Source organism: Canis aureus, chromosome 1, assembly GCF_053574225.1.
Source record: "Canis aureus isolate CA01 chromosome 1, VMU_Caureus_v.1.0, whole genome shotgun sequence".
Classification (NCBI taxonomy): Eukaryota; Metazoa; Chordata; class Mammalia; order Carnivora; family Canidae; genus Canis; species Canis aureus.
In genome coordinates, this window is record NC_135611.1 from 7,313,227 (window position 1) to 7,326,569 (window position 13,343).

Consider the following 13,343-nt stretch of genomic DNA (forward strand, 5'->3'; position numbering starts at 1 on the left):
TCTCAACCATTCCATAACTAAAGTTAGAATCTTGAACACTTTTTTTTCAGATATTTGCCCCTTATTAGGCACAGGAGAATTTCAAATTATAAATCATTACCACATCAAAAGTTGAAATATTTAAGATTTTTTTTGTATTTATTTGTTGAATAAAGTAGTCAGCTGCCATAAATAGAAAAGTTCTATGAGAAAAAAAAAATTTCTATGAGAAAGATATGTCATAAAACAAATCAAGAAAATTTCAAGTGTGGACAAAAGACTTAAAAAAAGTAATCATACAAAGATGCTTTGCTTTTAGAGCTGAATAGTTTCATGTGAAGAGAATGAATATATATTAAGAAACTCTGTTATGTTATTGGGGGAAGCAGAGCTGAAATGGTTCTCCTGTGGGTGTGACAGTGTAGAGATGAAGCCTTTGCATTTTTCAGAGAAGGTGGGGGTAACTCCATATGCCTGCCTGTTCATACTGGGATGCCAGAGCTTGGACAGAACTTTGTCTTGTTGACAACCATGCAGTTGTGTGTACACTCACAAGTCTCTTAAGTATAAAATCTCTATCCTGAATCTCTGAAGCTGTTGGTTAGTGGCACTCAGGAATGGTGGTATGTCTTTATAGTGATAACACTATATTCTTTCTAATTGTCTCCTTCATTAGGAAAGTCATGACAATTGAGAAAATAACCAGGATGTGTTCACTGCTTTCTTTTCACTTACCCAAATATAGTACCCACTGAGCTGTTCATAACTCCCTCCTTTCAGAGACATGTTGGGATTGGATTTCCCATCAGATTGTTGAAGTTCCGGGAGGCCATAGCTACCGTGGCCAATGAAATATTAACAGAAGTGTCAGATATCACATTTAGATGGAGGAAATTAAGAGCCAACATGGATTCATCGTGTACACTCCCCTCACCCTCATAAACATAAAAGCATATGTCAAGATAGAACTTCTATAACTTAGTTCTCTGAAAATAGAAAAAAAAAAACCCTGCATTTTTGCGTTAAGCTAATGAGATTTTGGCACTATTTGGTTTTGTAGCACACCTAGCTTATCCTGATTAATACAGTAATACAATAAAGATAGGACACCAAAGCAACAGTAAAAGAAATGTTAACATTTTGCTTTACATCTTCTCTTTGATTGTAACACACTGCCATCATTTTGAAACTATTTTTCAATATATTTATTTGTATTTACATGCATATAAATATATATAATTTCATATGTTTAATATATATATATATATATATATATATATATATATATATACTGCAAATTAAAAGGGCATTCAACTGGTTGACCTAAAAACTTGTAAATTCTAACTGGTGGTATAAGATGAGTCACAAGCACATTTTCCACCTGGTGATATGTGTTTTTCACATCTGAGGGCCTTCTCAGAGTAATATAGTATGTGAGTTTGGCACCTTGATTGGATATATTATGCCCTACACATCTGATATTTTTTTGTAATATATTTGTGTGATGCTTCCTAGACAATTAAGACCGTATATCTATAGAATAAGGGAATATTTTTTGAAATGTTTCATTCTAAAAACCATCTAGGATTTAATCAACATGTGATTTTATATTATATAAAAATATAGGTGATCCCTGGGTGGCTCAGTGGTTTAATGCCTGCCTTTCGCCCAGGGTGCGATCCTGGAGACCCAGAATCGAGTCCCACGTCGGGCTCCCTGCATGGAGCCTGCTTCTCCCTCTGCCTGTGTCTCTGCCTCTCTCTCTCTCTCTCTATGTCTATCATGAATAAATAAATAAAATCTTAAAATATATATATAATATATTATTTATAATTCACAATTCTGCTGTTATCTTTAATTACTTTACAGCCTCTGAAGATTGCTGAAGATTGTGTTTTCAGCTTTAAAATGGGAATGAATAGGGCAGCCTGGACGGCCCAGCGGTTTAGCGTTGCCTTGGGCCCAGGGCATGATCCTGGAGACCTGGGGTTGAGTCCCACGTCAGGCTCCCTACATGGAGCCTGCTTCTCCCTCTGCTTGTGTCTCTGCCTCTCTCTGTGTGTGTCTCTGATGAATAAATAAACAAAATCTTTTTAAAAAAATAGGTATGAATATTTGCTTTTAACCTACCTACTTCCCAAGAAAAGTGAGCGGATAGAAGTTCCGGTACCATTCTTTCAGCAAGGCATCTCTCATGATACATTGTTGTATAGTACAAGCTCAGAAACCATGGGAGGATTTTTAAGCAGCACAAATCTATCAACAAGTACATTACCTACTAAATGAAGCATAAAATGAACAGATAGTCTTGAGTCTGTTATCCATATCATTGTTGCTAATACAGTCAGCATGATAATGAAGAGTACATGGCTGAGCTACATATACACTAGATAATATGAAAAAAAAAGAAAGAAAAAAAAATAAATCTAAGGAAATGTTGCTGCCAATGATTTACTCATTTAGACAAAAGCCAAAATCTTGAGAGGATAAATAGTCTCACATATTCTCCAAGAGCACATAATGGCACAAAACAGAGCCACTATTGATCTTTTTTAACTTGAAAAGGAGAAAAAAAAGGAGCATGAAATAAAGTCTACTCATCAACCAGCAGGTGGAACTTGGGCAGGGAATATACAGGATGAGCCAGAAGCATCTTGTAGTGCCAGAAAGTGAGGAATTTCTAACACACACAGACATACACACACACAATAGAAGTATGTTAGGAGCATAAGAACTCACCTAAAGACCTTCCAGTAGCCATATCTGAAATAATTAGAGAACGGATTAAATAAAGTGGTATTGGTTTATAAACCCCAAAGTACAAAATTAATATTCATTGATCCATATTGATATAAATTACTAATTGAATCAATAAATAGAAAAGAGAAAAATATCCCAGGAAAATTCCAAATAACATTAATAATAATAAATATTAATTTTTTTTTTATTTATGATAGTCACACACAGAGAGAGAGAGAGAGAGAGGCAGAGACATAGGTAGAGGGAGAAGCAGGCCCCATGCACCAGAAGCCCGACATGGGATTGGATCCCGGGTCTCCAGGATCGCGCCCTGGGCTAAAGGCAGGCGCTAAACCACTGTGCCACCCAGGGATCCCAATAATAATAAATATTATACAGCATATATTCTTAATTCATAAAAATATATTTAAAAAGAAAAGGATAACAAGGCAACTCTTATACATGTATATACAGGAATACAATGGGAAGAATGAGGGTAAGATCATTTAATTCATTCCTCAGCTACTAATGGCCCACATTTTTGTGGTGATGATAATATTTGCTATTAAAACTCTAAAGGAGGGGGATCTGGGTGGCTCAGTGGTTGAGAGTTTGCCTTTGACTCTGGTTGTGATCCTGGAGTCCTGGGATTGAGTCCTGCATCAGGTTCCCCACAGGGAGCCTGCTTCTCCCTCTGTCTGTGCCTCTGCTTCTCTCTCTGTATCTTTCATGAATAAATAAATAAAATCTTTTAAAAATAAAAATAAAATAAAATAAAATAAAATTCAAAAAGAATTTTTTTTTTAAAGATTTTATTTATTTATTCATGAGAGACACAGAGAGAGAGGCAGAGACACAGGCAGAGGGAGAAGCAGGCTCCATGCAGGGAGCTCGATGTGGGACTCGATCCCAGGACTCTGGGATCACACCCTGGGCCGAAGGCAGGCACTCAACCACTGAGCCACCCAGGGATCCCCAAAAGGAAATTTCTTTGGGCATACTATCCTAGGAATATGACTTGGAAGTCATATGTCTACCTGTAAAAAGTTAAAAAAATATACACTTGAACTATTAGAGAAGCAGTGGAGACTAGAACTATGGACTGGAGACTTGCTAAAGGCAGATGTTTCCAAAGCAATTTTTATTGAAATTGAAGATGGTTTAAATAACACTACAACTAAAAAGGAAATATTAATGTTTAAGTTCTGTATCCATTTCAAATATACATATATATATATGTATGTATATATACTGAGATAAAATATACAGAAGTCTAATTTCTAGTACAGATAAATTCCTCCTGTCATATATTTTTGGCATTGCCATTTGAAATGTAGATCTCGGACTACGCTCTCACAGCAATTTTTTTTTTTTTTTTTTTTAATGAAAAAGACATCACAAAATAATTAGTTTGGGGTTTTACAGAATCAGGAATCTAGATTTCATTTCAAATGGAGATCTTAACCAAACAGATTTATTTCAGATAAAACTTACTAGGAGATCTGTGGATTCATGATAGATTCACATATGTCTATTATTCAGGGACTATATTTCTAAAGCTTTTTGAACATAAAAATAGGACACATTTATTGGAGTACTGCAAGTCAACGTTTTGGCAGGAAAATACAGTGTACCAACTTGATTCAGAGTCAATAGAGCAAAGATGAATTATGTTTAAAAGTGTTGCTTCATTGCACAGAACAATTTATTTGTGGTACAAAAAACTATTTAAATGAATGAGTTTTCAAATGATATTTGAATAACTGTAATATTAATAGTTTTTAAATGACAGGAAAATCATCTAGGGACTTACATAATCCTTGGTAAATCTCCCCAAGAAATACATGGGAATTGAGAACATTAAATGTACTGCACATTTTCCTTAGTTGTCACGTATATTAAACTCAAAGAAGTATTTTGCTTAATTCAGAAACAAACAGTACACATAAATTCCTCAATAGAATAAACATTAGTAATGGTCTAACCCCATGATATTGGCTTTTAAGAGTCATCAAAATATTAAGAAACTTTTTGAATAAAATGGCCTTAAAAATAAAATTTATTCACATACACATTTTTTTAAAGTATGCGAGTCATTTCTCAAAAGCTATATTTACAATTTTCTATTGCAGACTGAGTTTGTATATAGTGATCATTTTTAGGTGGAAAGATTCAGGAAGAGAATGCAGTTTTATAGGTGATAAATTATCTTCAAATTCATAACATTTTAATCATCATATTCAGTGATTCATAACCTCCATATATATCTAAAAGGAGCCCCAATTGTGAAGTAATATTTTCAAAAAGATTTCCCAGTGCTTTTGGATTCTTGCCAGATGTTCATAAAAAGGACCCAGATGAGCACAGAGTTAGACCACAGAGATTTTATATGTATGTTAGAATGTAAGTCATGCGCCTGGTGGAAGAGGAAAAGAATCACAAGAAGCAATCACGTTCAAAGAGGCTTGGGAAGCAAACATGGCAACTCCATGTGGTCCCTTCTACAGCATCAGGGAGGATGTAATCCCAGGCATCAACAGAACACTCGGTCAATATCACAGCTAGAAATTCTAAACATCTATTTGCTAAACTAGTCATTCTTGTGCAGCCTTACAGAGCTCCAGTAACAGAAATTCACCCATCTCCGTGTGTGATACCAGCTGCCATATGTTATCATTATCATGAATTTCCTCTGAAAGGCCATATGGATTTTTTTTTTTTTTAATGAGAGCAGTTTTTAGAAGAAAAAAATTTGATAGGTTAAAATAAAATCCTAATTTTTGACTTTTTATCTACTATGATAAGTCTGTCATGTACAAAATCAAGTCTCTATTTTAAAATGCAGCAGTTGGGTCTGCAGTTGGGTCTGTGGCCAATGTGACTCAGAATCCCCTAGTAGGAGAACTAACACAGCAATGAGGGAGGGGGATTGCATTTTTATCAGTTTACACTAAAATCATTCAGATGGGGTGAAAAATAGAAAAGATCAAAGTCTATGATATCTCTAATGAATACTTTTTAAATTAAATATTAGACCATTTGAAGTAGGGAAAATGTCAAGTTCACTTTCAAAGAATTATATTTTGAGACTAAATAAAGTTTTGCCTTAGAATAGCATATAAAACATCCTTCCTTAAAAACAAAACAAAACAAAACAAAACAAACAAACAAACAAAAATACCCGCTGGGGAATTCCATACTCAGAAAGAGTGGTAAGATCTTCCTTCCATCTGCTCATGATCTTGTAATCACTTCCATCTTTCTCTCAAAACTGTTGTCTAAATAAGGACTAAGTTCTCCTCATCAACTTTGACATTGCTGTGACTCTCAGGACCTCCTTTGCTTTCATTTCTGATATGGAAATAAATAGACCAAACCCAAATAAGAGTATACAGAAATCATTTACTCTTGAGCTTTCCATGACAAGGGCAAGGTACACTATCACTTTGCACTTGGCAGATAGCCTTAGAAAGCTTTATAATGAAAAGAAGGAAAGTCTTCTTGCATCTCCTGAGAAATTCAGACTCAGTGGTGGTGGTGTGCTCACTGGAAGCAGATGCTGACATGGAGATTTGTCTTCAGGTGATTTTTAGGATTGCTCCCAGAGGTGGCGTGAGAGACGATGGTGCAAAGGTGAGAAAGCTGATCCAGGAATGTGATCTCAGAGAAGGAGAGCTGTGGTGTGGTCTACTACTGAGAAGGTGTACAGATAAACTGCACCTACTGAGAAGGTGTGCAGATAAACTGCACCTCAGAACTTTCCAGGTTGACACAAAGGTGAGAGTGAGGCTTTAAACCTCCTTGTCAGTCAGTTACTAGAGAAGCATTGCTCCCGAGAGGGTATAGTCTATGGAGTGGGGCTGTCCTCTTTCTGCCAAGGGCCTGTCTAGAGAAGAGATGATTTGTCAGCAGTCCAGGACAATTGCAGCAGCTGGGGGATGGGTGTGCCAACATGTGAAGGGTTGGGGGGGGTACCAGCCCCATCTTCCACAAGAACCCCTTGCAGTCATCTGAACCCCTAGCTCAACTTTCATAGCTCTGATTACTTGCTATGAAATAACCATCATTTACTACAATCTCTTTACCATTTTGATAGCAATTAATTTCTGTGGCTTAGCTCTAGCCCACATCCCTATTTGTTTTGTTTTGTTTTAAAGATTGTATTTATTTATTTGACAGAGACAGAGCATAAGCAGGGGGAGAAGCAGAAGGAGAGAGAGAAGCAGAACAGGAAGCTCTGGGATGTGGGACTTGATCTCAGGACCCTGAGACCATGACCTGAGCCGAAGGCAGAAGCTTTAAAGGACTGAGTCATCCAGGTGCCCCTATTTTGGCTTGTTTTTAATAATTTAGATCCAATTCCATTTTTTCCCCCCGCTCTGCCTTTCATTGTAACGATTGGCTTATATAAATAACACCACTAGCCAACACATTCTACTAAATTAAACTTACTAATACAGAAAATGCTGTGTTCAAAATGCAATTTACCTTTACCAGTATCTGCAATAACAAAAGTGGTAGAAAAATTAATGCTCATCTCATGGTTTTCAAGGTCATTATTGGTTAAAGCATTCCTAGCACCTACTATTTTACTCATTGTGTCTATATCACATGCCAAAAAACCAGAGTACTCCTCATTTGTCAAATATAGACAATTTTTTAAAACAAATTGTTGATCTATATTTTTATGGTCTTTGCATATTCTATATTAAATTAATGTAGCCATGTATTTAATAACCTCTAAAAGCATATTAAGTATTGTTTGTGATTGCATGTCAAAATAAGTTCTCCAATATCTATGCTACCCTATCAGTTTCTATGAACAATTTTTTTAGCATTGATTTAGCATTGATTGCGTATGATACATGTAATATACATGTATACATGTATACATGTCTTATATTTTAACTATGTTATAATATCTTGGAAAATAAGGGAAATATCTAGGCTCCATTTTTAGTCTCCAAAATAGAAAAACAACACTAACTAATAAGCTCTCTGAGTACTTAATTAAATTAAATTAAACTTTCATTAAAAATTATATCACCATTGAGTTAATACAGCGAACAAAATACAGAAAGGTAGGAGTCAAGGGTGGTAAATTAATAAATACTATAACTATGATAAATATTAATAGTGTAAGGCAATAGGGCAACAGCAAATATAAATATGTGAAATATTTTAGAGGTGGAATGTGCTGAGTTAAATACTACCATTTCCCCTATTTGTTTAATGTGCCTGTTTGAATGACTTTACCTTAATTTAGCAAATGCAAAAGATTAAAAAAAAGTCACTTTTTTAATGCAAGAGTGGACTCCTACTGAGATCAGTATAAATATGGAAAGATTTATCAGAGAGAGATCCATTTTTGGGAACAAAGTCATATGTATACTTAAAAATTGCATTTTCATGCATTACATTCTACCAAGGCTGGCTTGAAACTGTATTGTTTAAGGAATCCTATAAGACTCCTCCAGAAGCTAGCTTTTACCATAGTTAAAATCTCAGGTTAACCAGAAATTTCATGTTATTTTACTATGAAACTGAGTAAGAGCATCCAGCGTAACGAAACTAAAAAAAAAAAAAAAAAAAAAAAAAGAAAGAAAAGAAAAAGAAAAAGAAAAAATCCACCTGCAATTCTATCATTCTTTGTGCTGAAATTCCTTTTTGCCAACCTCTGTATTTAACTTTGTTTTAGTTTTAATATAGAGATGTGCATGATTCCAAACTGTTTTTGTAGCAACTCAAAGAAAATAGATCTGAAATTGACAGGGACCCCATATGCTCATCTTTATTGAATGCAGACAGACCTTTTTCCTTTGCTAGTTATGCATGAGAGAAGAAACAAAAAGGATACCTCTAATATAATATTCTCAAAAACTTGCTATGGAAAAGATTACCAGCTAGTAGAATAATTTTCAACGGTGAAAAGCTGATCATAAAATAACATCATTCTCTGTTTCTCTCAGCATCCCAATAAAACTTGCATTTTCATGCATTACATTTTACCAAGGGTAGCTTGAAACTGTATTGTTTAAGGAATCCTCTAAGACTCCTCCAGATGCTACTTTTACCATGGTTACCTTGAGATTTCATGTTATTTTACTATGAAACTGAGTAAAAGCATACAGCATAATGAAACAAAGACAAACAAACAAACAAAAACAAACCCCTGGATTTAAACCATCTTCTACAAAACTACTGCAAAATTTATTCAGAATATTTTTACGTCAATTGTATAATGAGCCTGCAGATGGAGGGGTCTCATCGCATGGACATGTGTGTCTGTGTATGTAGTTTCCTTTCTCCTGCAATTTCTCTCTTCAACTCTTTTTCATCTATTATATCTCTAGAGTAGAACAAAAATATGATGTTACCTGAAGAAAAGAAGCCTTAAGAAAATATAATCTTACTATTTAAACTTCAAAGAATATCACATTTGCTTCAAAATACTACAGAGAAAACAAGAAGGGGAATATGGATTGGAAGTGTGGATGAGGCCAACCGATGGTTTTTATTTTCTGTTTGTTTTCATAGGCTCCTCACAGGGATTGCTCAGCACTGAGCTTCTAACCCATACCCCCCAAGCAGAGAACAGACAGGAGGCTTCCCTTTCAACAGTGAAGCTAAAATGGGAAGCAAACGATATTTCCTGTATACTGTGTCCAAAGTATTTAAAGACTCCTGACCTGAATACATTCAAGGTACATGAGGTCAAATTAACTATTTGTAGTGCAAGAGATTGGGGCTGGCAGGCAGTCTTTAGAATAAATTTCCATTAGTTATCCAAATCCCCATGCAGTGTCTCAAGCTTTCATCTGGAAGGTAGGAATTCGACTCAGGTTTGGGTCAAATTTTATATTAGCAGACTTCTGTAAAAAAGAAAAAGATATCTTTTTCATACCAAATGCATTTGTAAATATTAAATATGTATACACATGTAAGTAAAACTATAATTGGTGCAAAACCAGTAAATAAATAAAAATACAATCGATGCAACTTCCAATTCTGAGAAAAACTTGCCTGTAGAATGAAACTCACAAGTAATTCATAATAGAACGGGGGGAGCCGTGCTAGAGGCTAGAGGTTTTTCAGCTGATTTTCCAATAACAGAACAACTTATACTCCCCTCTTTACTAAAATACATGCATAGGATATAATATACCAAAATTTGAAGATTTGCTAAACACCTCAGGATCCTTCAACACAAGCATTGAGTAACATATTTCCCCTTTTGCTTAATTGCACTAATAATCACAGAGTCGAAAATATGGGAAAATTCAATAAAAAAATTATAGAGTAGAGGTCTAGAAGATTGATTATATACGGTTTTCAAATTTTGTCTACCTACATTCCTGTCAATTCTCTCTCCTTTCCTCCTTGATGACCTTCTCATGCTCCTCAACTCTGTAGTGAACCCACTGTGAATAAAAGGAATGAGCCATGGAGAATAGGAGGACCTCTCTGGGACTGTCTTCTACTATGAATTACTCAAGAGGAAACAGTATGAAAATATTATCAAATTTAGCTCTATGATTTGCTTAAGACAATTAAGGGAGTAGTTGATAAATTGAGGTAGCACAACTTATCTGTACTATCTTGAAGGACTTACCTTCTAAAAATACCTTTTTTTCATTTTTTTCTTTGTTTAATTACTCCTATGAAGATGCATCTCATGCAGATGTTTGGTTGAGACTGTCTTCTGACCTTATTCAGGTTTGAACTGAAATTTATTTGAAGTTGTTATGTATGTATGTTCTTTTCTTTTCTTTTTTTTTTCTTTTCTTTTCTTTTCTTTTTTCTTTTTTTCTTAGAGGATTGTGTAGAAAATAAAAGACATATTATATTTTTTCCACTTTTGCCAGGATGGTGACCTGTTAATGCTCAGAATATCCTAAGATACTTATTTGGAACTATATAGGGAGAAACCTTCCACTAAGAGGTTTTTATTATAGTGGTTACTATATCTGGTGGAAACAACTATCAAAACAAACATTTTCATACTCAGAATAGTATCTTAAGTAGTCCAAGCTTCTTGAAAGCTCATATTTTTCCTGGCAACTGCTCTTTCAGGAGGTCTTTTTCTTAGCGACCCATCTGTGTATTTAAGATCTCATATATGCATGGCCCCCTTGAATTTCCTATTTCTTGCTCCTTGCTGCTAAGCTGAATGAATTCTCACAGTTAGAAAAGAGAATCTACTCTCTCTTGATAGTAGGACCTTAAATTTTGTTCTGGAATCAATCCTGAGTGTTTTATACTACCTCCGCATCTCTCCAGTCTCCCAAGGAACCAAGGCTCATTTAATATTTCAACATAACGAATCAGTGTTCTTTGCAGGAATTCCAATGTCCTGCGCCTTTCTTTCCCCAAGATGGTACAGTCCCTTGTATCTATGTTTGTCCTAGTTGGAGAACCGCATTTGGTTATTTCTGATTGAGGGATGTTGCTGAAACGTCCAAAATCTGCGTCCTCGGGAGCTTCTATGTCTAGAGTATTTTTGCTCCTTCTCCCCTAAAGCTTTGTTTTCCGCTACTTTTGAATTTCCTAGGACTGTAATTGCCAAAGAAATCCCTCTCTACCATCTGTACTCCAGCAGCAGTGAGCCCCCAATGCTACTTTCTGTGATGTTCCATTTCCATTCTGCCTTTCTTTAATGTAGACACTGCTGAATTTTGAAAACCTTGAACTGCTCACTGGATGGTTTCCTTTTTTTCTCTACCACATGTTGGGATGAAACTGTTATCTCTGCTTTCATTTGTTTTCTTACATATCCTTCCAAATTGAGCCCAGTGAAACTCTTTATGAACCCGGGAAATTAACATTTCTGATTCTGATAAAATTAAATATTTTTTTTTTCCAAATAAGCATTGCCATCATTAAGAGCCTTATATCTCTAAGGTAATCTCTTCTAATGGTCTATTACTGCATCCGAATTCTTTTGTTATGTTCCTCTATGATTTTCTAAGCAATAGTCCCCCAATTCTCTGACACCCACCAGATGTTCTAGAATTCAGTTAAGTTCTGACTTAAGTTGATGCAGACCCAAAAAGGGTTCAGTATTACTTCCCTCACTTTGGATGACTACCCAGGCTACCATACTTCTGTCTGGACAACTCTAACTTCAGGTTTCCCATGACTTCCTCTCAAGTTTAATAAAGTGCTACATTGACTCATAGAACTTAGGAAAATGCAATCCATACTATTAAAGTTTATTATAAAGAATAAAAAGGAACAGGCAAGTCCAGAAGGGTTCCAGGCATAGGAGCCTCTGTCCCTTTGAAAGTGGAATATGCCATCTTCCTGGCACATAGATGTGACCAATCCAGAAGCTTCCTTCTGCTCATTGTTTCAGAGTTTTTAATCTAAGTTGCATTATATACTCATGACTAATTAAAGCACTGGCCATTTGTGATTGAACTCAATTCTGGTCCCCTTCCTTCCCCAGAGGTTGTGGATAGGGCTGAAATTTCCAACCCTCTATTCTCTTGGATGTCTCTGGTGACTAGCTCCCACCTTGAGGCAATCTAGGAGCCCACCAAGAGTCATCACATTAGCATAAGCTCAGGGATGGTCAGAAAGGGCTCATTATGTATTACAAAGGACTCATCTATCAATCATTCATTCCAAGATGTTTAGGAGCTCTGTGCCAAGAACTAGTAACAAAAATGGAAATATACATCGTTTTTACTGTATCACAGTTCCTTAGAGACTTATTCCATGTTTCGTGGAATACACTAGTTTTATAAATTGGGAGAGATATGCATAGATGTCAACACATCTGGAAGAAAAGTAGTCAGAAAGAAGTTGCCCTTGAGCTCTTCTCATGGAAGGATTAAATTAAAATGTACTGTACACCTAAAATGCATCAATAAAGGCAACTATCCTTTCAAATTAGTAAATTATTTCATGAGAAAATAACAGAGACAGGAAATAAAATAATACACACTTTTATTTTAGCTTGAATGAAATGGCAGTCAATAATCTGTTGTCCAGATATATTGTTTCTATTATAAGAGGTTGTGGGCGACCACGAACTAGCTGGAGTAACTGAACCAAACCAGGCCCGGACTTATGTCCCTCATTCACTCAAAAGGCTCGAGAGCCTAAAGGGTGAATAATTGGTAGACGCTTGAGAAAGGGCTTGAGCAATAGTTCTCAGGGCTCGCTTGTACGTGATCGCCCACATAACACAATAGATAAAACTTATTCTGACCTGGTCATAAATGTAAATAAGGGTCTGTCTGTCCTTGCTGGTCTGTTTACCATACCTAATATTCCTTTGAAGTATGCACATCTGGAGCAACAAGCTTATCTATTTACCAAGGTCTTCTGGCACCCGTGAGTCTGTCTTACATGCTGTAAAAGGGAAAATTTGGAGGGTTTCACAAACCTGCTAAAAATAAACACCTTCTTGGCTTTGTTTTGCTTATGCTATAAAATGTTGTAAAACCTTGAATAAAGCTGGCACTGCTTGGACATCATCCACTGTGTCCCTCCTGTCCCCATCTCTTTACTTTTCTTTTATTTTCCTCATCCTCTTATCCTCAGGACCCTGATTGTGTTGCCGCAGCGCGTGAAACAAGAAGTGTTGGTTAAAAACAATAGAAATACAAGTAATTTCT